General features: G+C 42.4%; 1 pseudogene; it reads right to left on the bottom strand.

The window, feature by feature from the left end:
- Positions 1-20,506: 20,506 nt before the first annotated feature.
- Positions 20,507-22,175, bottom strand: part of LOC101982523 — a 64,308-nt pseudogene continuing 62,639 nt past the window's right edge.

Here is a 22,175-nt window from a genome sequence, read left to right as displayed (position 1 = left end):
TTCCTGCCCTGGAACTAGCTCTTGTAGACCAGGCTGGCCTCGAACTCACAGAGATCCGCCTGCCTCTACCTCCCTAGTGCTGGGATTAAAGGCGTGCGCCACCACCACCCGGCTTCTTTTTAATTTTTTTTATTGATTTTATTGAGCTCTACATTTTTTCTCGGCTCCCCTCCCTTCTTCTTCCCTCCTCTTCTACCCTCTCCCATGGTCCTCATGCTTCCAATTTACTCACGAGATATTGTCTTTTTCTACTTCCCATGTAGACAAGATCCATGGATGTCTTTCTTAGTGTCCTCATTGTTGTCTAGGTTCTCTGGGATTGTGAATTGTTGGCTGGTTTTCTTTGCTTTGTGTCTAAAAGCCACATGTTCTAGTTCTAGTAGATAGTAGCAGGAGGATCACTATTGATAGCTGGTCAGCTACCGGAGCAAAAGGGACAAGCTCCAGGCTCAGTGAGACACTCTGTCCCAAAGAAATAAGACTGAGAACAATAGAACAGGATATCCCACATCCTTCTTCTGGCTTTTACACATGCACACATGCACATACAAAACGTGAGTACACACATATAAATGAAAAAGAAAAGCAAAACCAAGGTTAAATCTAAAGACCCCTGGCAATCCTCTCTACCCCTTGTGCACATGCGTGCATGCTCACACAAGTCACTTGTATGACAATTTCTACCTTAGAGTCTTTGTGGGTGTCAGGGTGTGTCTTATAAAACACCCTCATCCCTCTCTACTCTTCTGCACCTTCCCCCCTTCAAAGTGTAAGTCATATGTGAAGCTATGGGATCATGAAGTTGCTCCCTGTACAATGTCTCTGTTTCCTACTTATTGCTCTTACGAGCTCCTTCAGCATTCCAGTGAGTCCCTCCAGACAACTAGCATGAAGACTATATCCCAGTTTTCTATGTACCCCCTCAACTTTGCCCCTGACCACTGTAGTGCTAGTTCTAATGGTCTTAATAATAAAAGCCCAGAGTCAGCTACCAGGAGTGAAAGTTGAAAGATCAGAGAAGCAGAGCAGCCAGCCACTAGTTCTAACATTTACCTTGGACCTAAAGGGCAATTCTGTCTCTATGAATCCTCACGCTAAATGCCTGTATGCCTGTCTCCTCCTGCCTTATATTCCTCTCTCTGCCACTCATATCTCTTCCTGTCTCTGCCTCCCTAGTGATGGGATTAAAAGCTTGTGACTCCCAAGTACCAGGATTAAGAGTTTAGATCACCACCACCTGACTCTGTTTCTCTTTTAGACTGGATCGTGTTCGTGTATCCAAGGGTGGCCTTGAACTCACAGAGATCTATCTGCCTCTGTCTCCTTGAGCACTACAATTAAAGGTATCTGCCACCACAACCTGGCCTCTATGGGTAACAAGTGTGGCTAGCTCTGAACTGTGATCTTCAGGCAAGCTTTATTTGTTATAGTACAAACAAAATATCACCACAGACCACCTCCGATAAAACTTTCAAGCCCTGGACAGGTCCCTGCCCTCACTGCTGGTAATCCCCCTGACTCTGGAGTGTGGTTTGGAACTCCCACGTAGTGATCTTCTGCCCTACTTCTGGATTTTACAGTAAACAGCTTAGCAGCTGGAGGCGCTGAAGTTGCAGAAAGGTCCTGTGGGTTTGCTTCTGATAATATTCATATTGTTTCTAAACCGTTGAATGCTTCCTGCTCTTGTTGAAAAATCTCTTTCAATTTTTTTTTTTATTTTTGTCTGCCTTTCCTGGATTCCAGGCCCTTCCTGAGTTCTGCCTGCTTGGGGCTTCCCCATTACATATCTTTGTTTCTCTTAGCCACGTACTTTTCTTCCTTCTGTTAACTCAGGTCTCCCATGGCAGCTTTGTTGTTTATTCCTATTAGTTCAATAATAACTTCCTAGAGAATGAGATTTCATTTAGTGGAACTGTAATATCTCATCCTGACTTCATTTCTAATCTGAATGCATACCCTATAGTCAACCCAGCTGACACTGTCTGTGTTTTTGGTTAAGCACTGCTCAACCGATCTTGTTGAGCACTGCTTTCTCTACATATTCAGGTGTCCAGGTGTCCTGGCTCTGACTTCCCTCTCTATGCCTTCTTTACAGAGACAGGGAGGATCAATGTACTGACTAAAGTAAATTACTTTAGCCATTTCAACTCTTTGTTTCTATCTTCTTTTGCAGAAACATGACAATTTCACAACTTTTGAGAGGAAGTGAGATCTCGTCCTAAATAACACTCTCATACTCCAATTTCACTCTATTTTGGTCTTCTTAGCTTTACCCTTGTTCATTTCTTCAGTACCTATCTCAGCTCATTTAGTGTGGCAGGCACTGAGGTGGCTTTGGAAAGTCGGGAATGAAATGTGTTGGGTGGCGTTGCCACTCTCACAGGGTATGTGGTCCTGATGGGAGATAAGCAAGCCTCCATCTCTCCATTCTGTTCCCCCTCGCTGGGTAAAGCTCTGAGAATATGCTCCTATACACAGGTGCTGCGATTATTTCCATTAGGGTTTCAAAAAAAAAGCTTGAGCCATGAAGGAGTTACAGCCTACATCTGGTGTGTGAAGTAGAGAGGAAGGATGTGCAGACGGGGAACTGGCCGTTTCTGGAGCAGTGGGCTGGGGAAGAGAGATGGAAGCTTGCTTATCAGACTCTCCCATCAGATCATAAGTTCATATATAACACCATCTAACAAATTTCATTCCTGACTTCTCAAAACCACCTCAGTACCTGCCATGCATGAGCTCAGATAGTTACTGAATATACTGAAGCATTTCCCACATATTCTCTTTGCTAACCCACCCCTCCAAATATGTTCACTACCCCGTCTGCCTATCCATTCTTTCTACCGCACACACCAGACATAGGCTGTAGCTCCTTGATGGCACAGGCATTATCTATCTATCTATCCATCCATCCATTTATTTATTCTAAATCCTAAATCACAGCACCTAACATGTAGGAGCACATTCTCTGAGAACTTTCCTGAAGAGGCAGATCCTGAAGAGATGACTGATTTTATTGAAGGGGGCAGAGAAATATTTCTGAATGAGCAGCATACCTGAAAAATGACTATTTGATGTTGCGGTTTCTCTGGGCAGTTATAGATAGATATGCACAGCAGTTGGTTCTTCTACCGTGTAATCTGTAAGGGAAGGGGTGCTAAGGAGAGAATTGGCTAGTCATGAAAGGCCATGTGTGCTGTGACTGAGAGGGTTTGTTTGTAAGATGGCCTCTAAATGAGCATTGAATACAGCGATAGAGTACTTGAACTAAGAACATTAAGTGCTTATCAGGTAGGACTTGTGGGTTTACTTACATGATATTAGGGAATAACTAATAGGTTTAAAACAGAAGACAGAGATGCTCTGTCTGATATTTGCACAGGCCTGTTGTAGGAGCAGCGGGCTGCGTTCCTGCTGCCCGGCTCCTGGTCACCTGGCTATTTACACCTGAAATAACAACACACAAACTGTTTTGTTATATGTAATTTTGCTATGTTAAAGTTAAAGCCTTCTGTTTTGTTGTTTAAACAGAAAAAGGGGAAATTATATGGGAGTGTCCTATCAATCTGTTGCTTTCATTGGTTAATTAATAAAGAAACTGCTTGGCCCTGATAGGACAGAAAATTAGGTAGATCTGTTGCTTTCATTGGTTAATTAATAAAGAAACTGCTTGGCCTGATAGGTTAGAACATAGGTGGGTGGAGTAAACAGAACAGAATGCTGGGAGGAAGAGGAAGTGAGGCAGACACCATGCCGCTCCTTTCCAAGGCAGATGCCATGCTGCTCCTCTCTGGTCAGACGCAATGGAGCAAGCTGCCAGGTCAGACATGCTGAATCTTTCCCAGTAAGACACCGGGACACAGATTACTAAATATGGGTTAAGCAAGATATGAGAGTTAGCCAAGAAAAGGCTAGATATAATGGGCCAGGCAGTGTTTAAAAGAATACAATTTGTGTGTTGTTATTTTGGGACATAAGCTAGCCAGGCAGCCAGGAGCCAGGCGGCAGGAATGCAGCCCGCAGCTCCCACTACACAGGCCACCTTATGTAACGCTAAGGAAGAAGGAGGCTACCACAGCAACCTGGATGAGCTATCAAGCCACAACAGGCAGAGAGTGTGAGTTTTGGTTCTGAGAATTGTCTGATTCTTGATGGCTGCAATAGTATGAAGAGATGGAATTGGTGGTTCTATGAATCTGCACCAGGAGAGGGACACAAATCTTAAAGGTGACAACAGATTTTCTAGCCCAGGGAATGAGAAACACATAGTATCTGAGAAGATGGAAAGGAGCAGGTGGGGTGTGCATGTGGGAGCCCCAGGTGCTCAGATTTGCTCAGATTAGTTTGAGGAACATGATGAGCACCCAAATCTGTGTATCAGCTCAGCAGCTGGATGGAGCTAGATTTGTAGTTTGGCAGTCCATCAAATTCCTGTGAAGACTTAAGTTTGATTCACAAATCATTAGCACAGCAGTGCTGTGCAAAAAGATGACACTGAATGAAGCCACTTAAAGCAATGTTTCAAACATTTTGGACAACAATATGAAATTCATATTACCTTACACACACACACACACACACACACACACACACACACACACACCTCCTCCTGATTAAAAACTTTCAGAGACCAAATCTGAGTGCTCTGACATTTTTAATTTTGTTTCATTTTTAAAATATTGGTTATGATGTTCTAAACTGACATCAGAACACTAATATTTTGCAAGCCACATTTTAAAAACCCGGTGTAGGAAATTAGTAGAGGTCTGAGAACTGAATCCTGCTGCCAAACTAGTGTGTGGACTTCTAATACTACTTTTGAAATATCCAAGCTAATGAATGTTACTATTATAGTTAAACTATTATATATTTATTGATTTATTGATTGAAAATGTTTTAAAAAGTCACTCCTCTGAAGAAATTGACCTAATGTAAAAGATATTTTATATAAATATTTAGCCTTTATAGGGTTTCCCTAAAATTGAAGTGGCTGTATCCTAATTTGGTTTCTGTTGCTGTGATGAGACACTAACCAAAAGCAACTTGGAGGAAGAAAGTGTTTGTGTTTGATTTGTTTTGTTCTGAGCTTGTATTTCACACTACACTCCATCATGGAAGGAGGCCAGGAGAAGGTCAGTGCAGGAGCCTGAAGCATAGATCATAGAGGAATGTTGTTCCATGGCTCACTTCTAGGCTCCTGTTCAACTACTTTGTTATATAGCCCAGGACACAGCCGACATATGCTCCCACCCATAGTGATCTGGTCCCTCCCACATCAATTAGCAATCAAGAAAATATGCAGTGAGGGCCTGGATGGAGGAGGGCTGTCTGTCTATGTGTTACTTTCATTGGTTAAATAAAGATACTGCCTTGGCCTTTGATAGGGCAGCCCTTAGATGGGCAGAGAAGACAGAACAGAATCGTGGAAAGAAGAAAGCAGAGACAGGCAGACGCCATGGCTCTCCTCTCTGAGACTGGTTTGACTCATGCTGCTAAGACACAGTCAAGTGGCAATACACATTAATAGAAATGGATTAATTAAGATGTGAGAATTAGCCAATATGAGGCTAGAAATAATGGTTCAGGCAGTGTTTAAATGAATACAGTTTGGGTGTGGTTATTTTGGGGGTTAAGCAGCTGGGTGCCAGGAACACTGCCCGCCACTCCCTTCTACTGCAAATCATAATGCATTATTACCATATTCTTAATCTTTGCCACACTTTCTCTTGCTCTCTCTCCCTCTCTCTCTCCCTGCCTCCAGTGTGTGTGTATGAATATTTCTCATGTATAGCCCCAAGTCACCTTGATGAACCATATTGAGATCACCCTGTATAGAAATTTCCATTCCTGTGGGTGCCCTCATCAACCCATGTGGATTCTGTTACACACCTGGATTTTCCTTCCATTCAGTTCTCCTCATCCATCAGTTGATCTCTGATATCCCCTCCCCTCTAGGTCTTTCCTGGGTTCTGACACATCCTGACTCACCTGTCCCTGGCTCCCTGAAGATATCCAGCTCACACATTTTCAAGGGTACTCTCCCTGCTGGGCCACCTTCAGTTCATATCCATTAGGATGTGGTTCTGACTTCAGCACCCAAAGTAAGTTAGCTAACTTCTGTAGGCATGTTCTCTGCACCTTTCTTGGGTTCTATTATAGCCTCCACCCTCATCATTCATTGGGTCCACCAGCTTGCATCAAGGTAGTCCCCTGAGACATCCACATGTAGCTGCCTATTTTACTAAACCCTCAACCCTATCTGTGTTGTTATTCTTTTTTTCTCCTTTTTCTTGGAGGGGCCCTGATGTGGGAGTGTCATATATCAATCTGTTGATTTCATTGGTTAAGCAATAAAGAAACTGCTTGGCCGTCCTAGGTTAAAACATAGGTGGGAGGAGTAAACAGAACAGAATGCTGGGAGGAAGAGGAAGTGAGCTCAGACTCGACAGCTCTGTTCTCTGGAGCAGAGACGCCATGCTCCGCTCTTCCAGGCAGACACACGCGATGAAGCAAGCCACCAGGTTAGACATGCTGAATCTTTCCTGGTAAGACCGGTGCTCACAGATTATTAGAGATGGGTTGATCGGGATATCAGAATTAGCCAGTAAGGGCTAGAGCTGAAGGGCCAAGCAGTGTTTAAAAGAATACAGTTTGTGTGTTGTTATTTCGGGGCATAAGCTAGCCAGGCGGTCGGGATGCTGGGGACGCAGCCCTGCCACTCATACTACAACAGGGCCCACCATCTAGCTCCCAAATAAATCAGACATGGAAGGTTACTCTTTCTTATGAACACCCAGCCTTAGGTTGACTTATTTCTTTCCTGCTTTTCTTAATGTATCCCAGCTACCTTTTGCCTCTAGGCTTAATTTCCTTTTCATACTTCTGTATATCTTACTTTCACTCTTACTCCATGGCTGGTTGGTTGACTGGCTCCTGATGTTCTCCTCTCCTTGTTCTCTCTTGGTTCCTCTCCTTCCCAGATTTCTCCTCCTATCTATTCTCTCTGCCTGCCAGTCCCACCTATTCTTTCTCCTGCCCTGCTACTGGCTGTTCAGCTCTTTATTAGACCATCAGATGTTTTAGACAGGCAAAGAATCACAGTTTCACAGATTTAAACAAATTGGACATAAATAAAAGCAACACATCTTTACATCATTAAGCAAATCTTCCACAGCATAAACAAAAGTAACACACCTTAAAATAACATTCCACACCATATCTGATGGTTTGGGGATGACATTTCTGAGGAAGGAAAAGAAGAAAGGTTTAGTTAATTCTTAAGATTTTATCTTTATTGTTTCACTGGCTAAAAATCCATTGCCCAAGGGTAGACAGGGGTGGAACAAAGAAATCACATACCCTAAATTCAAGTTCAGTATTAAGAGTTCTAAATAATGGAACAGGAAAGTAGAATTGAGTTAAAGTTTAACATAAAATGACACCTAAAAGAATTCTTCAGGAATTTAGGCTTCCTAGCATTTCATATGAATGACAAGTTTTATTTAGTTCTCCAAGCTCCTGGTAGCTTGAGTTCCATCATTTTCCTATTGAAATAATTTATTTTTCCAAAGCAAGTTTAGTCTGAAGATTCTCTAGAATATTTCTTCTTATGTATTTTGACCTCCGGTTCTCTTCTTTGTGATTATTCAAAGCAGAAATTCTGAATCACTTGATTATAACAGAACTTTGATAACCAAATTTCCTGTGGTTTTCTAATTGTTTTCCTGTGTAATAATGGACCACCCCAGAAGTTTGTTAGTTACTTCAAAAGGTCTAACAGAAATCCAAGCTCACAAACAGGCTCACAAAGCTCAGTTAATGCAACTGATACTGTAACAACAACAATAACAACAACAACAGTAACAACAAAACCAAAACCCCAGGACCAGGACCAGGGAGGGGATTTCCCTGCATCCTTATTTCTCTTTCCTCCCTTTACTAGTAGACTTTATCCCTATGGGCATCTGTCACCTTCACCTACATTCATTTGCATCATTGTTGTCTGAGGCCAAAGCCCTTTATTTACTAAGAGAATTGCAAGCTGAGTAATTCCTGGAGAGATACTTGGGTTTCTGACACAATCAGAGAAAACCACCCAGTCCTATCACATTCACCATGCTCATCTGGTCAGTGGCATAAGAGAGTCCTGGAATTCCCCCACTGCGGTGGAAGAATGCAGGGCAGACCAAGAAAAATACCCTTTTACAGATCCATTCTCAAGGCTGCTTTAGAATAACCAGGGATATTGCTTTTTTCCTCTTTTGAGAATTGTATTATTCCATTGGCTCTGAGTTCACTAAGTGGAGATTTGTCATTTCCTATCCCACTAGCCTGCCGTGACCTCATTGACAATCCTGGAGCACTGGTAGATACATCTTTGTGGTGTTGAATAGCTTGGTCCCCAGGGTGGTGCTATAGTGGAGGTGGTAGAGTCCTGATGTTGGGGAAGGCTTTGGGAGGTCCTTCTGTCGTAGGTGATGTGTCCTTGAAGAAAATTTAGGAAAACTGACCTCTTCCGGTTTCTTTTATACTTCCTGCTCCTGAAATATGACATTTGCTCTATCTACACTCCCACTATAATGTGCAACCTCCACTTAAAGTCCAAAGTGAAGAAGCCACTAGATCTTGCGCCAGAACTACAGCAGTGGTCCATTTGAAATTGTTCTTTGCTCTCCAGTATTGATCCTTTTTTTTGGCCAAAAGGAAGGTCTTTCCTCAGGTTCTGGTTGACTACATGCAGGAAAACAACATCTATTGTGTGGCATTTGCCAGAGAAGAGGAAGAAAGCATTTTTGTGAATGATGAAGATTCCCAGGCACAGAGATTTCCCACACATTGTCTCATGTCACATGTGTCTCATATATAGTACCTTTCTACCCCTGGACCTTCCTGAAGATAGAGATTTGTGACAGAAAAGGCTTCACTATTCTCCTCAGGGCCAGCTGTGGACATATCTCCTTCCTCCCGCCAATATCTGTCTTCCAGGTTTTGATGGAGTGGCCAGCAGGGCAAACCTCCCAAGCCAACCATTTCCTTCTTTCAGGCTGAGTGTTGGTTTTCATTTATTTATTTATTTATTTATTTATTTATTTATTTATTTATTTATTTATTTATTGGTTTTTCGAGACAGGGTTTCTCTGTGGCTTTGGAGCCTGTCCTGGAACTAGCTCTGTAGGCCAGGCTGGTCTCGAACTCACAGTGATCTGCCTGTCTCTGCCTCCCGAGTGCTGGGATTAAAGGCGTGCGCCACCATCGCCCAGCGTTTTCATTTATTTGTGTCTATCACATTTTATTATCCATTAATCCATCAGTGGTCATATGGGTTGCTCCAGTGTTTAGGCTATTGTGAATATAAGAGGAATCTAAGAGATATCTAAGACTCCATCTGCGATTTCTTTAGATACACACCAAGAAATGGGATTCCTGGAACAGATGGTGATTTCATTTTTAATTTTTTGAGGTACATTTGTATCCATATTAACTGGTACAGAAGGCTGCCTTTTCCCCACATCTTCTGCTATAGAGTAACAGCCATTCTAACTATTACTAAGTGATTTTTTTCATCATGATTTTCATTTTCAATTTTCATTTCCATGATAATACTGATGCTGAACCTTCCTTAAAGTCACCTTTGCACATCTTCTTCAATGTCTATATAGTACCTTTGTTAAACTTTTAATCAGATTTGTGGGGGCATATTTACTTGATGGAGAGCATCCCACAGTTGCTCAACTCTTCATTTTATATCAACTCTTCATTTTATACATGGTTTGTAATAGAATCCTGTATTTTTTTTTCTTGATGTTCCAGCACATAGAAGCCACAAGATCATTGCATGGAATATGGGCACAGTTTGTTTTATAAAGCTTCAAATCTTAAAGTTTTTTTTAATAAGGAGAAATTTAGCAGCTGAATAATTTAATTCAATATTGAAATGACTATCATGGGGTTGAAACTAAAGAAGATAAGCCTCTAAGGACGAATGGAGGAGGGAGGCAATAAATACAATGGAGTAAAATATACTTAGCACCAAATAGAGGCATCATTGGGTTAAGAATAAATAAGAATGAGAAGTGACTTCTTCATAGAGAGAACCAAGTCTCCCAGAGAAGACTGATCCATGAGTTCAGTAAGCCAAAGTTGGGAAGTATAAGACTTGAGGAGAGGATGCCTGCTAGGATAAGGCTATAGCACAAGGTCTCTGAGGACTATGCCAGAAATAATTCACGAAAGGTAGTTGCAGAATGGATCATGATCTCTGGGCTCTTGATTGATGGGTTCAGATTTTGTTGTGCTTTACATCTCAAGTGTCTCCTGTTAAGAATATTCTCAAACAGAGCCTCTCTGCCAGCGCAAAGAATTCCAATCAGACCAGATTAAGCCAAATTAAATGCTGAGTTTAATAGACGGCGGACCCAGGTGGCCTGAAACATGGCAGGGGGAAGACAGAGGGAGCACACACGCAAAGCTAAAACCATTGGTTCCTTGTTCTGGCACGACCCTAAATACCCTGTGGTAGGGGTCAGCACTTGGCAGGCTGGGAGTTGGAATCAGGACCAACATTCCAGATTCTTTGGATATAAGGGGTATAACAAGGAGCTGAGGTGATATTTATGACCAACATTTTAGACTCCCTTTGGATAAATGGGTGTTGGCTCAAGTCTGGCTACTTCCTGGGGGCATAGGGCAACGTGGGAGAGGGGAGAGCTGGGAGTTGATGGGCTCACGCTCAGCAAGAGGAGTGGCTGGAGTGGCATCCAGTTTGTTGTCATCCTGGAGTCCTCAGGCAGCTGCTTTTTGGGGGAGAAGAGAAGGCAGGTGGCTAGGAGAAAAAAATATTGTTATTACTGGTCCTATGCTTTAACTACCAGAAAGAATGGAACAGGGAAATGTCCTGGTTGGACAGGTGAGATTTGGGTGTATCAGATACAACCAGATTTTAGTAGGTAGGTGTCCTTCATCTACGAGAGTTGGTACCAATAGTAAAGTACCAGGAGCTGGTGCAGGTGTTTGACATAATCTAGAGAGCACTTTGTGAGTTGGTCTTGGCCCAGGCAGCAGGAGTGACCTGTAAAATATGCTTGAAACTGGCTGGGGTTAGCAAAAGGCTCTGGAGACTGTTAGTTGTTTTGTTTTTTTCCAGACCTGAATTTGATACAGCAGTAGAACTTTTCCAGGAACCTGTAAGAAAACTGGAAGAAATTTATATCATAGCAAAAGGCTATTGCTTTAGGTTAAAAGGTATGAACATTTTAGAATACAATTAAAGTAAATTAGGGACTCTTAATCTCTGAAGATACATCTGAACCCTGTTAATCCTGGACTATAAAACCTGTTAAAGAGCAGTACCTTAAGGTGTCAAATGTCCTTAGACAGATCTGGAAGGGATAAATGAGCAAAAATGAGACAGCTTTTTAGCTATGCAGAGAATCCCAAATCCTCTCCTTAGTCCTTGGAGAACACCAGTCTGAGAAGCAGTGCTTGAGTACCAGAGGCCCAAAGATTTTTCCTATGGGGGAAAGATTTTAGTCTACTTGTCTTGGCAGGATGAGACAATTGATTCCCCAAAAGGCATCTAGGAAGCTGAAGAAGTGCAAGGCCGCTTTTTGCTTTGTGGGTTGTTTTGCCAAACCCAGAGGCAAGGCATGGAGGCAGAAGGTCTTCTGTCTTCTTGGAAGAGCTAAAGGATGCTGTGGAAACTGCATGTCTGTGTTAGAAGCTCCTGTTAAAATGTGATGCCCTCATATCTGTAAAGGCATTTGAGAACCAGGTACCATTACCTATTATTTTAAACTGGGTGTATAAGCTAAATTTAGAGGCATATTTTATCCAATTAGTTACAGTTTACCAATACTAGTAGAATACTAGCACATATGGTTACCCTTACCAAAGATGGCAGACTAGCACACATGGTTGCCCTTACCAAAGATGGCATTCAGGTTAAAATGGTGGCTAGCACATGTGGTTACCCTTACCAAAGATGGCAGTGAGGTTAAAATGGTGGCTGCCCACGTTTGTTTGTTTTTTTTTTTTTTTTCATGTTTGTATTTTTCCAGACTGTTGTAATCTGGAGATATAAGTTTTACTGATCTTAACATAAGCACACATGCATAAAGAAACTTAAATTAAACACACCAGGAAAGCACACTAACATACTTACATAAACATATTGTGGCCACATCATTCTAACAGACGGACAAATAGATCACTTTTGGAAACCTGTGTCAGCTGACCAACTTAAAATTCTTGGTGCAGTTAGGCCTGGCAGGGAAGCAGCAAGGAAGGAGGAGCAGAGCAGCTGTGGAAATGGAAGTTGGGTGTGACAAACCGCTGGCCTCCAATGAGCAAAGTGGGGAGGATGAGAGCGTGTCTAGAAATGCGGGCGTTTGGAACACTGGTTAGATAGTCCCAGTTTAAAAGGATTTTTGTCCTGGAATTAGCTCCTGTCTTGAAAAACCAAATACCAAAAAACCAAAAAAAAAAAAAAAAAAAAAGGATAAACAGCTGCCTAAAGGCATTTTGTATTAGGCTTGGAATCATTGGAATCGTAAGAAATCCATTTCAAGATTTCAAGCGCATGCCTGTGTGACTCAATCCTGTTGTGGTGCGTCCACTGGACAGTATTTGAGTTAAAAAAAAAAAACAAAAAACAAAAAACGGGGGTGCATGAGAAGTGGGTGACAGATGTCTCCTGACACCCAAGTCCCATCTCAGCAAATGGCTTTCACCGCATGGATTAGGCTTTCAGCACAGCCAAGACTTCAACAAAAACCCGAAAAGCGAATGGGTTACCCCAAACCCTAAAAGTGAATGGGTCACCCCCAAACCCTACCTGCAAGCAGTTTAAAAGGGGAACTTACCAAGTGAAGCCGATCTTGCCTGGCAGAGGAGGCACACAAGAAGAGCATTTTCCAGCAGGCAACCCTGGGCCCTGGGCCGGTGGGAAAAAACAGACCCTTCGTGGTGAGAACCTCCATCTGTTAAGAATATTTACTCTGCCAGTGCAAAGAATTCTAATCAGACCAGATTAAGCCAAATTAAATGCCCAAGTTTAATAGGAGGCAGACTCCCGGGTAGCTGGGAACATGACAGTGGAAAGACAGAGGGAGCGCACTGCAAACCTAGTCATGTGTTACTTTTTCCAGCTGCGACCCAAAATACCCTGTGGGACGGTCAGCTCTTGGCAGGCTGGGAGTTGGAGTCTGGACCAACATCTCCCAAAGGCCCATTTGTAAAGGCTCTGTTGTCATTAGAGATACATTCTGGAAGGGAATATTGGGAAACCAGCCTTTCCCCTACCTTAAAGCTTCTTTGTTACCGTGAAGTGGGCAGCCTCATGAGCCAAGCCCTCTCTCCATGCTGCCAAAGGCTCAAAGCGACAGGACCAAAACTTTGGATAACACTTTTTCTTACTAAGACAATTTTTTTTCCTGATATTTTCCCATAGTGCTGAAAACCTAACCCAGATTACATTTTATTAGTAGCATGAAGGAATTGTGTAAGAAAGTGAGTGGCATGAACTGATTATCAGTTTGGGAGCTATGTCGTAGAGTGGGCAGCACTGGTGACATAAGGTAAATTTATTACAGTCTGACCATTTATTTATTTATTCCGCAAGTATTTGTTGAGCATTCAGTAGTTAGTGCTGTTCAGTCTAACAAGGTGTGGCACCTGTCTTTGAACCCTTTCTAGCCAGGTTGGTGGCCTAGCTTTGAGAGTGATAGTACTCAGATAAGGAGGGATAAGAATGAAGTGATGCTGTGTGGGTAGGTGGTACTGTGCTTGAGTTTTGAAGGATGGGTGTGCGTATATATCAACTAGACATATCTGGTGTGCATATGCTGGCATGCATGGTGATCAGACGCTTCAAGTACAGAGACTCATGCATGACTACATAGACATGTAAATTATTTCACAAAAGTGGGTCTAGCAGTATGCAGCCGAAATGGCAAGAAAATAAGCTTAGAAAGATAGACAGACATAAAATCATGAAGGGTCTTGCTTGATCAATAAAGAATTGTGTCAGGGACCATGCGAAAGTGACAGCAAGCAGCATCGAAACTCGTGGAACATGGCTCAGCAGTCAGCTTAGACACACTGGAAAGGCAGAGCCCCAAGGACTACGTGGGCTAAGGACCTCATGCTGTTATCAACATGGCTCTACTTCCTGCACATCCCTCATAACCTATGACTTCTATGAAAACTCTCAGGGGGTTTCTGGCCCCGCACTGGGCACTGTCACTGGTACTTACAATAAGAGTGATTGACTTTTTCCAAGCCTTGTTGCTGGAGCAGATAAATGATTCAACTACCACACTTAAAAGGAATTTAGACATATAGATTTTTAGTAAAGTTAAGATGTTTTTGTTAATGGCTTTGATGTAGAAAATCTTGGGAGAACATTTTAAAGTTTAAAAAGACAGACTTTTAATAGTTGAACAAAGGATTCATTGAGGTCAGAGAACAAGAGAAAAGGAAATCTGGCTATTGCTGACTGGTGTAGCTTTCTTGCTAAAGATGGGTTGTTGATCAAAGGTGATGATTAATTCCTTGTACCCATTTTTTCCCCTCAATTTCATGGTATGATTTAATAAAAAAACTGTTGATGAGTGGTTATCCACCCTGAGGATGTAAAGTATAAATGACTGATTATTTTATTTAAAAAGTTTAGATTTGTTATTCTTTTAATTTAAGGTCTTTATAAGATTACCCTTTGAGATAAATGATAAAATGATTGATCATTTCTTTTTAACCACCATTAAGCCTGCCATTAAAAGAACTGGCTGAGAAAAATACCTTGCTTGCTTGCACTTTGCTAACCTATGACAAATTGCTTAGACATGAGTGAATGTGGGTCCTTGGGAAGAATTTGTTTTCGCCTGTAGTAATATAATGTTTAATCATGTAAGGGTATTGAGAAGCATGCTGGCTTTTACTTATATTCATTGTAATCATTCACTGAATAAAAGTAGAATGTACCACATTGTAATTTTCATATTGCTTGAAAGATTTTGCTGGGGTGTATAAGCAGCAGTAAGGGAAAAAATAAAGAGATATAGAAGGAAAGATATAGGATAAATTCAAGGAAGATATAGAAGGAGTACAGCTAGGAAGAAGAGAAACAAGAGGTTAGAAAACAGAACAGAGAAGGAATAGGGTAGAACAAACAGCAGAAAAAAAATAAAATGAAGAATTGTTGGTCCTCAGAAAAAAAGTCCCCATGTGTCTGTTTGTCTGTCCAGCAGTTGGCCTAGTCAGATCTCCTCTCTAGGTTCTCTGACCAACTGAAAGTTGACCTTTCAACAGTGCCATTTTATTAGTATTCTGAAACCTATCATTATCAAAGATATACATTTAACAAAGCAAATCTCCTAATCAAATTTGGGCATTAGAGAGATAGCTTACGTACATATAAAGAGAAGGCAGCCAAAATAGAGGCAATAATAAAGAAGGCACAGTTGCCCCACTGAGAGATAATGAGGCCCCAGGATTGTAGTAACAATGGGTAAACTGAATCAAAAAAAAAAATCCTGGGGTGAAATTTTTAGATTCAAAAGTTAGATTGGATACAGGATGCCATGTGAGGACTCGTCTAGCAAGATAACTAATGTTTGGCCCACGGTAAACAGAAAATCAAGATGGCATGATGTAAATGGACATCAGAGAAAAGAGAATGTTTGGGGAGAAAAGTGATGAACGTAGGGTGTTGAGCTTGGAGATGCTATGAGTCATTGCTTTATGAGAATGAACAGAATTCTAGGGAACTGTGACATTTAAGAGATGAGTGGAGGGTTCTCTGAGAGATAGGAAGTCACAGTGTCACAAACGTGGTCCCTGTGAGATTAAATGGTAGTTCATATCTGAGTAACACAAAACCATCAGGCTGTTGCTCAGGGATGGCAAGAGGGAGGATGCACGTGTATGGCTGCGAATGAGAAACAGATTCAAATACTAGAAGGACAAAGAGGAGGATCGCAAGTGCGCGTGCAGTAAAGACATGCATGGGAGGCACAGAACTACATAGCTGTAAACTGGCAAGTTACTAGACGTGGGAAAAGGTATCTTTATTATAAAAGCACATACATTTCTTACATACTTTCCCATTGTTGTGCCCATAAAAGTTGTCCAGTACTGAAATCTGCTCTTCTCTCAGTAGTACTGCAGGTGACAATGACTGGAAGGGCGTTTGATCTTAAAGAGACCAAATTACAGGCCCGACTTTAGCCTGGCGAGGGAGCACTAAAGGGAAGAGAAAGCATGTGAAATGGGCAAAGGGGTGTAGTTTGAATCCCTGGTTTGCATCAAGTATTAGCAGTTCTAAAGAATGTGGAAATCGTGGGACCCACCAACAGGAAATATTTGCAGACTTAGAACAAAAATGTTTACTTGATTTTGAGATTAAACGATAGTTCATATCTGAGTAATAAAAAACCATCAGACTGTTGCTTGGGGACCACAGGTATTATCCTTATCTAGGAATTATGGGAAATTCCCCAGGGGTTATTTCTCTCAGACTACCCGCAGGCATTTGAGTAACACTAGAGATGTTTGGTTCCTATACATTCTATAAAACATTGGCTTCTGGGTGCCAGAAAAGCCTAGGCTTGACTTTTTATTCCATAATAAACATTCTCATATTTTTGTAATAGGAGATACAGTCTTAGTAGGAAATAAAACGTTTACCAAAATGGGTAGAAAGTAGAAGTTTCCCACTGTCAGCACCTCATAGCCACTGTTAGCCAGTAACTGTATATACTATATATAATTTGTAACTTTGTTTCTTTGATGCCAGCATAAAGATGATTGTCAATCTTTGCTTTTTTCTTGTTAACAAAAAACAACTTGTATTTCATAATGTGTGGATTATAAAAATTATTTTCAATGGCTACTGCTAGATATTTGAGCTGTATGGGTCTTTTGCAGTTTTAGACAGTGTGTTAATAATTATTTTTGTTTACAGTTGGTGTGTGTGTGTGTGTGTGCATTTCTGCCTAGAAGTCAAATCACATATACTTTATATCTACTTCTGAAGTGCATATATATACTACATGACCCACACAGTTGGGAATAGTACTCTGGCTAGTTGTTAAGGTGGCTTAAGTACAGCTCTATAGCATCAGCTCTCAACTTGGGTTTAGGGACTGTACATGTGATTGTTTGTGAGGCTCTCAACAGGGGAAGAACTTTCATTTTCCCCAAATTCTAACTAAAATTTAGATTTCCCTTTAATTATTGACATCAGCCACCACCGTGTTTGAAGTGGCTGAGACTGTACCACTAATGGAGCTCACAAATATTTCCATTGTGGTGCCAGTAACTTGAAAGGGTATTATTTGTGCCTGTCATTGATTCAATATTATAATAACTATGAATTTAGTTGGTATCTCTTCCTATAAAAAGTGTGTGGAAAATAGCTATTACCAAATCATCAGTCAAAAAATGTGGTGTATAATTTGTTTTCATTGGTAGTTTATGCAATATATGTTTTTATAGTATTATGACGAGAAATGGCAAACATGAATTACCAGAACGTCAAAATTTATAGCATACAAAAAAGACTGAAATTCCTAAGAAAAAAGTAGAATCTGAGAAATGAAAATTATTCTCATTAATTGAGAGTGATAATAGAAAACAGCTAAGCAAAACTGTGATATATTAGACTCTGTTACATACCTTGTTTATTTAATTCTTACAACCTAATGAGGTGATCTGTTTGAATTTACAAGCAAAGAGCCTGAGGTCACAGAGCTAAGCCAGTTGTGTAACCAGGGCCATGAACTCAGCAGCGCTCCTCAGGGGCTGGGTACTTCCTCTTGGGTGAGCTAGAATTTAGGAGGAATAAATGTGGACGTGCAATATAGTGAAGTCAGTTACTTTACCTGGTCATCCTGATCTGTACCTCACAAGTCTGAGCACAGTGTGCTCTACCTACTATATTTATGCAAATTTGGGGCAGAACACTTAAAGGAGCTAACCAGGGTGTCATGGACTCTGGTTCTGACCATAGTTTATAACTATGTTTATAACTATAATTCATTATAGTTTTTCATTTATTCATTAATTATTTTTTCTTTGTTTATCAATTATTTTTCAACTTTATTTATTAATTATTCATTAATCCATTCATCCCACAAGCATTTTGAGCCTCTAGTGAACCAAGCACATTTCCAAGTCCTGGGACTATATCAGGAAATCAGGAAGATGTGGTTCGTGCATGTTCAGGGCACCACACTTCAGTGAGGAGGATGAGACACCAACCCAGCATCCCAACATGAACCTTTCTCCTTTCCTCTCTGCGTGGGTTTCTTACCAGCCCAGCCTGCACCTGTGTATTGCTGTGACTTAGGATAGCCTCAGCTGTACGAAGTCTCACAGACTACCTGTTTTAGCCACTTCACCCTTCCTCCCCAGAGTTTATATGTTGTTGAAGATATTGATATTGATGTGCCTGGGGGTCTTTTCATGTCGTTCTCCCCTCCTACAGGGGTGGAGAGGGAAATCCGCTGGAAGGAGACAGATGGTGTCGGTGGTTCACGGTTCACTGCCTCGCTGACCCCTTCCATGCCGCCTTTGCGGATAGGAAGACAGCTCTAGAGAAGAGCGTCTCTCTGGGGTTTAGGATTTCAGTTCTGTGACGATGTCACACCACTGACCAGATTTATGGCATTAAACTGACCAGTTTTAGAAAATACTTCTTTCTAAGAGAATCAGGATTAACATATGAGCAAGGGGGGTTAGGATAATGATGGGAAGACCACAGAGACAGCTGACCTGTGCTAGTAGGAGCTCATGGATTCTGGACTGACAGCTGGGGTGCCTGCATGGGATTGAACAAGGCCCTCTGAATGTGGGTGGCAGTAGTGTGGCTTGATCTGTTCGTGGGATCCCTGGCAGAAGGACCAGGACTTATCCTGGCTGCATGAACTGGTTTTGGGGGCTCGATTCAGGGGGAAGGGTCCTGGTACTGCCTCAACTTGGCAAGCCAGACTTTGCTGACACCCCCAAGGGAAGCCTTGCCCCTCTGAGGGATGAATGGAGGATGGGAAGGGAGGGAGGTGGTGGAGGAGTGGGAGAAGGGGAGTGGGGGAGAACTGGGGTTGGTATGTAAAACGAAAAAAATTAAATAAAATAATGAAGAAAAAGTAAGAAAGTCAGGATTAAAGGAGGGGGTGGAGGAAGAGAGTCCCCTGCGGTTAGAGGAGGTGAACACAGGCAGCAGGCAGGGGTCAGGGTTCGCACTCACGGGAGCCTTCTCTTGCTCAGCTTTGCTAGGGGTCTGGGGAGGCTGAGGGAAGCAGCACTGGGCAGCTTCTCATAGGAATGCACCTTCATGATCTGGTTCTCACCATCCTTGGGCTTGTCCTAAATGAGCTGGCAGTAGAGACTGGCACACAGACTCTGTGTGGTTCTTAAAAGCCTCAAGGCAGCTTTCAGAAGGCAAGAGAGTTACACCTCAAGCCGTAAACACGTTAGAACTAGGCTCACCACAGAACGTTTTCTGCTTTTCTTCCAAAGTCAAGTTGCCTCCTGGTCTTAAACTGTCCATCAAATTGTCATCTTAACGTCATTATAAAACCGTAGTGCACAACCAAAACTAGAATTTTTAAGTGACATGGTGGCCTTGTTGGGACAGAACATCTCTGGCCGCCTCCTCTCGGTATCACACAGACCCTTGAGGGTATCAGGGAGACTTCACCGAAAGCCTCCTTTTGGACTCCTGACATGTCACCTCAGATCACTTCTTGACTACTGTTTGGAATTCTGGGCATGAGGACGGAGTAGGTAGAGACACTGTAGCTAGAATTAGAAGTGAGTCTTAGTGCACAGATATCAGCACAGCTAGAAGAGGAATGGTAATCTGCCTATCAGTGAACCAACTAGGGACTGGACTCAGCCTGGAGGGAGAAGTGGGAGGGAACCGAAGGGCTCACAGTTAGATAAAGCCCCCTAGGCAGGAAGAGAATGACACCTAAGAACCAGAGCACACCATGTTCCAGCTTCAGAACTGTGACTGTGTTAAACTCCTTCCAACTGGGAAGAAAGATCCTATGAGTTTTTACATGTAGCTGAGTGCCCCTACTCTACCTAGCAATGTAAACTAGCCTTAATTTCAGAAAAACTTTCTAGACACATAAGTCAAGTCCCAACCCTTGAATTTGTGATACTGAGCTTGATGCTCACACCCAAGGGTCAAGGAAAAGAACAGTTTTGGTATAGATTTTGAGACGATTTAAAATGTTTTTACTGCCTCTCAACTCTCCTGGGAAGAGGAGCCTTCCCTGGATGTGGACCAAGAACCTGCACCCTAGAGGTGTTATTCTGGCTAGATTCTATGAAGGGAGTGGGTGCAGGGGATAAAATACTAAAACAAAAATGAGAGCCAGGGGACCCATCTGCAGCTACAACTTAAGATCCTAAACATGGAGTCAGTGACGGGTGCTGGGAAGGGTGCAGGAGGCAGAAACAGGGAGGGAGGAGGGTCTTGGGGTAGAAGTCTGTCTGATCGCCTTCACTTCTTGGCCTTGCCCCGAGAGGCCACAGCGTCCATGGCTTTCCGCACCGTCTCTTCATTTCCCAGGAACTGCATGGGTTAAACGGGGTTCAAGTTCTTGTCCAGTTCATAGACAATGGGAATGCCAGTTGGCAGGTTCAGCTCCATGATGGCCTCTTCTGAGAGACCTTCCAGATGCTTGACCATCCGCCGAAGGCTGTTGCCATGGCCGCAATCAGGACTCTTTTCCCCTCTTTGATCTGGGACACAATCTCTTCATTCCAGAAGGGCAGTGCTCTGGCAATAGTGTCCTTTAGGCTCTCACAGGACGGTAGCTGGTCCTCAGTAAGGTCTGCGTACCTGCGATTGTTACTGATGTTGCTGTAGAGGGATGATCCGGCTCCATTGGCGGTGGTGGGACATCGTAAGATCGCCTCCAGATCTTTACCTGTGCCTCACCATGCTTAGCAGCAGTTTCTGCTTTATTGAGACCAGTCAGAACCCCATTGTGTTTTTCATTGAGGCGCCAGGTCCTGACCACTGGCAGCCACATCTGGTCAACGGCATCCAGGACTGTCCAGAGGGTCCAGATTGCTCTCTTCTGCACGGAGGTGAAGCAGAAGTCCAATTCATAGCCAGCATCTCTCAACGCCTGTCTTTGCCTCCTTGTGGCTGGCCGGGCTTAGGTCAGGCTAAAGTGGTTCTTCGAGTTTCAGATGCTGGATGAAGACTAGCTTGTAGGTGGCCATGGTGATCCTTTGTTTACAAGGGTCTGCTTTAGGAGGATGTCAAGGAGGAACCATGCTGTGGCCTGACCAGTGAAATGCTGCAGCCAAGTTTTGTCCCTGGAGCCTGTCCTGCGCTCTTCCGCAGTTAGATAACTGGGGGCTGTAGTCATTCCAGTGGAAGGTGAAAGTAGCTTGCATTTAAAAGATGATTTAGAAGATACTGTCTTCCTCTCTGACCCTAGAGGAGCTGCTGGCCTCGGAAGGATGGGATCAATCCTGTCAAATCTATATGTTAAATTTACTTTTACAAAAATAAAAAAGTACATATATATATTTATCAGCACACAAAAGCCCCTCTGAGGTTTCTAGTGGTGATTGAAATAGTCCTATGTGGTCACCAGAAAATAAGCCATCCCTCATATCAAGTGAGATAAGCTCCTTGTCCTCAAGGGACAGGAGTGTCTCTTACTGTGTGTTGGGATCCCTCCGCCTTGTCTTGTAGAGAGGAAGTGCCCCTTAATTATGTCCAGGATTTTGTTTTTCACTGTCTGAATCATGTTCCAGCTGTTTGACCCTACCATGTGGGTTCAGAACTTGTTTTGGCTATACTAAATCTCTTACCAGATCAGTATAATAAAGGAGTGATGTGCAATAAAAAATTAAAAAAAAAACAAACAAAAATAAATAAATAAAATGTTTTCAAGGTTCTGAGCAAAAGTACTTAGCAGTAGGACTCTGCCTTGGCTCCAGGCAACTTGCCTGTGTGCACAAATGTTGTGGTGGTGTTTTGCATCACATTAATTCATTTTGGTAATATACTATTCCATCATTGCTGAACAAATATGACATTCATCTTTGGGACTGTGAAGGTGACTCAGTGAACAAGAACATTTCCTATGCAAGCAGTAGACCGTTAGTTAGAATCCCCAGAACCCAATTGCAGCCAAACATGGTTGTGC

This window comes from Microtus ochrogaster, assembly GCF_000317375.1.
Source record: "Microtus ochrogaster isolate Prairie Vole_2 chromosome 6 unlocalized genomic scaffold, MicOch1.0 chr6_random_2, whole genome shotgun sequence".
Lineage (NCBI taxonomy): Eukaryota > Metazoa > Chordata > Mammalia > Rodentia > Cricetidae > Microtus > Microtus ochrogaster.
The sequence above is the reverse complement of the archived record's forward strand: the minus strand, read 5'-3'. Positions and strand labels throughout refer to the sequence as shown.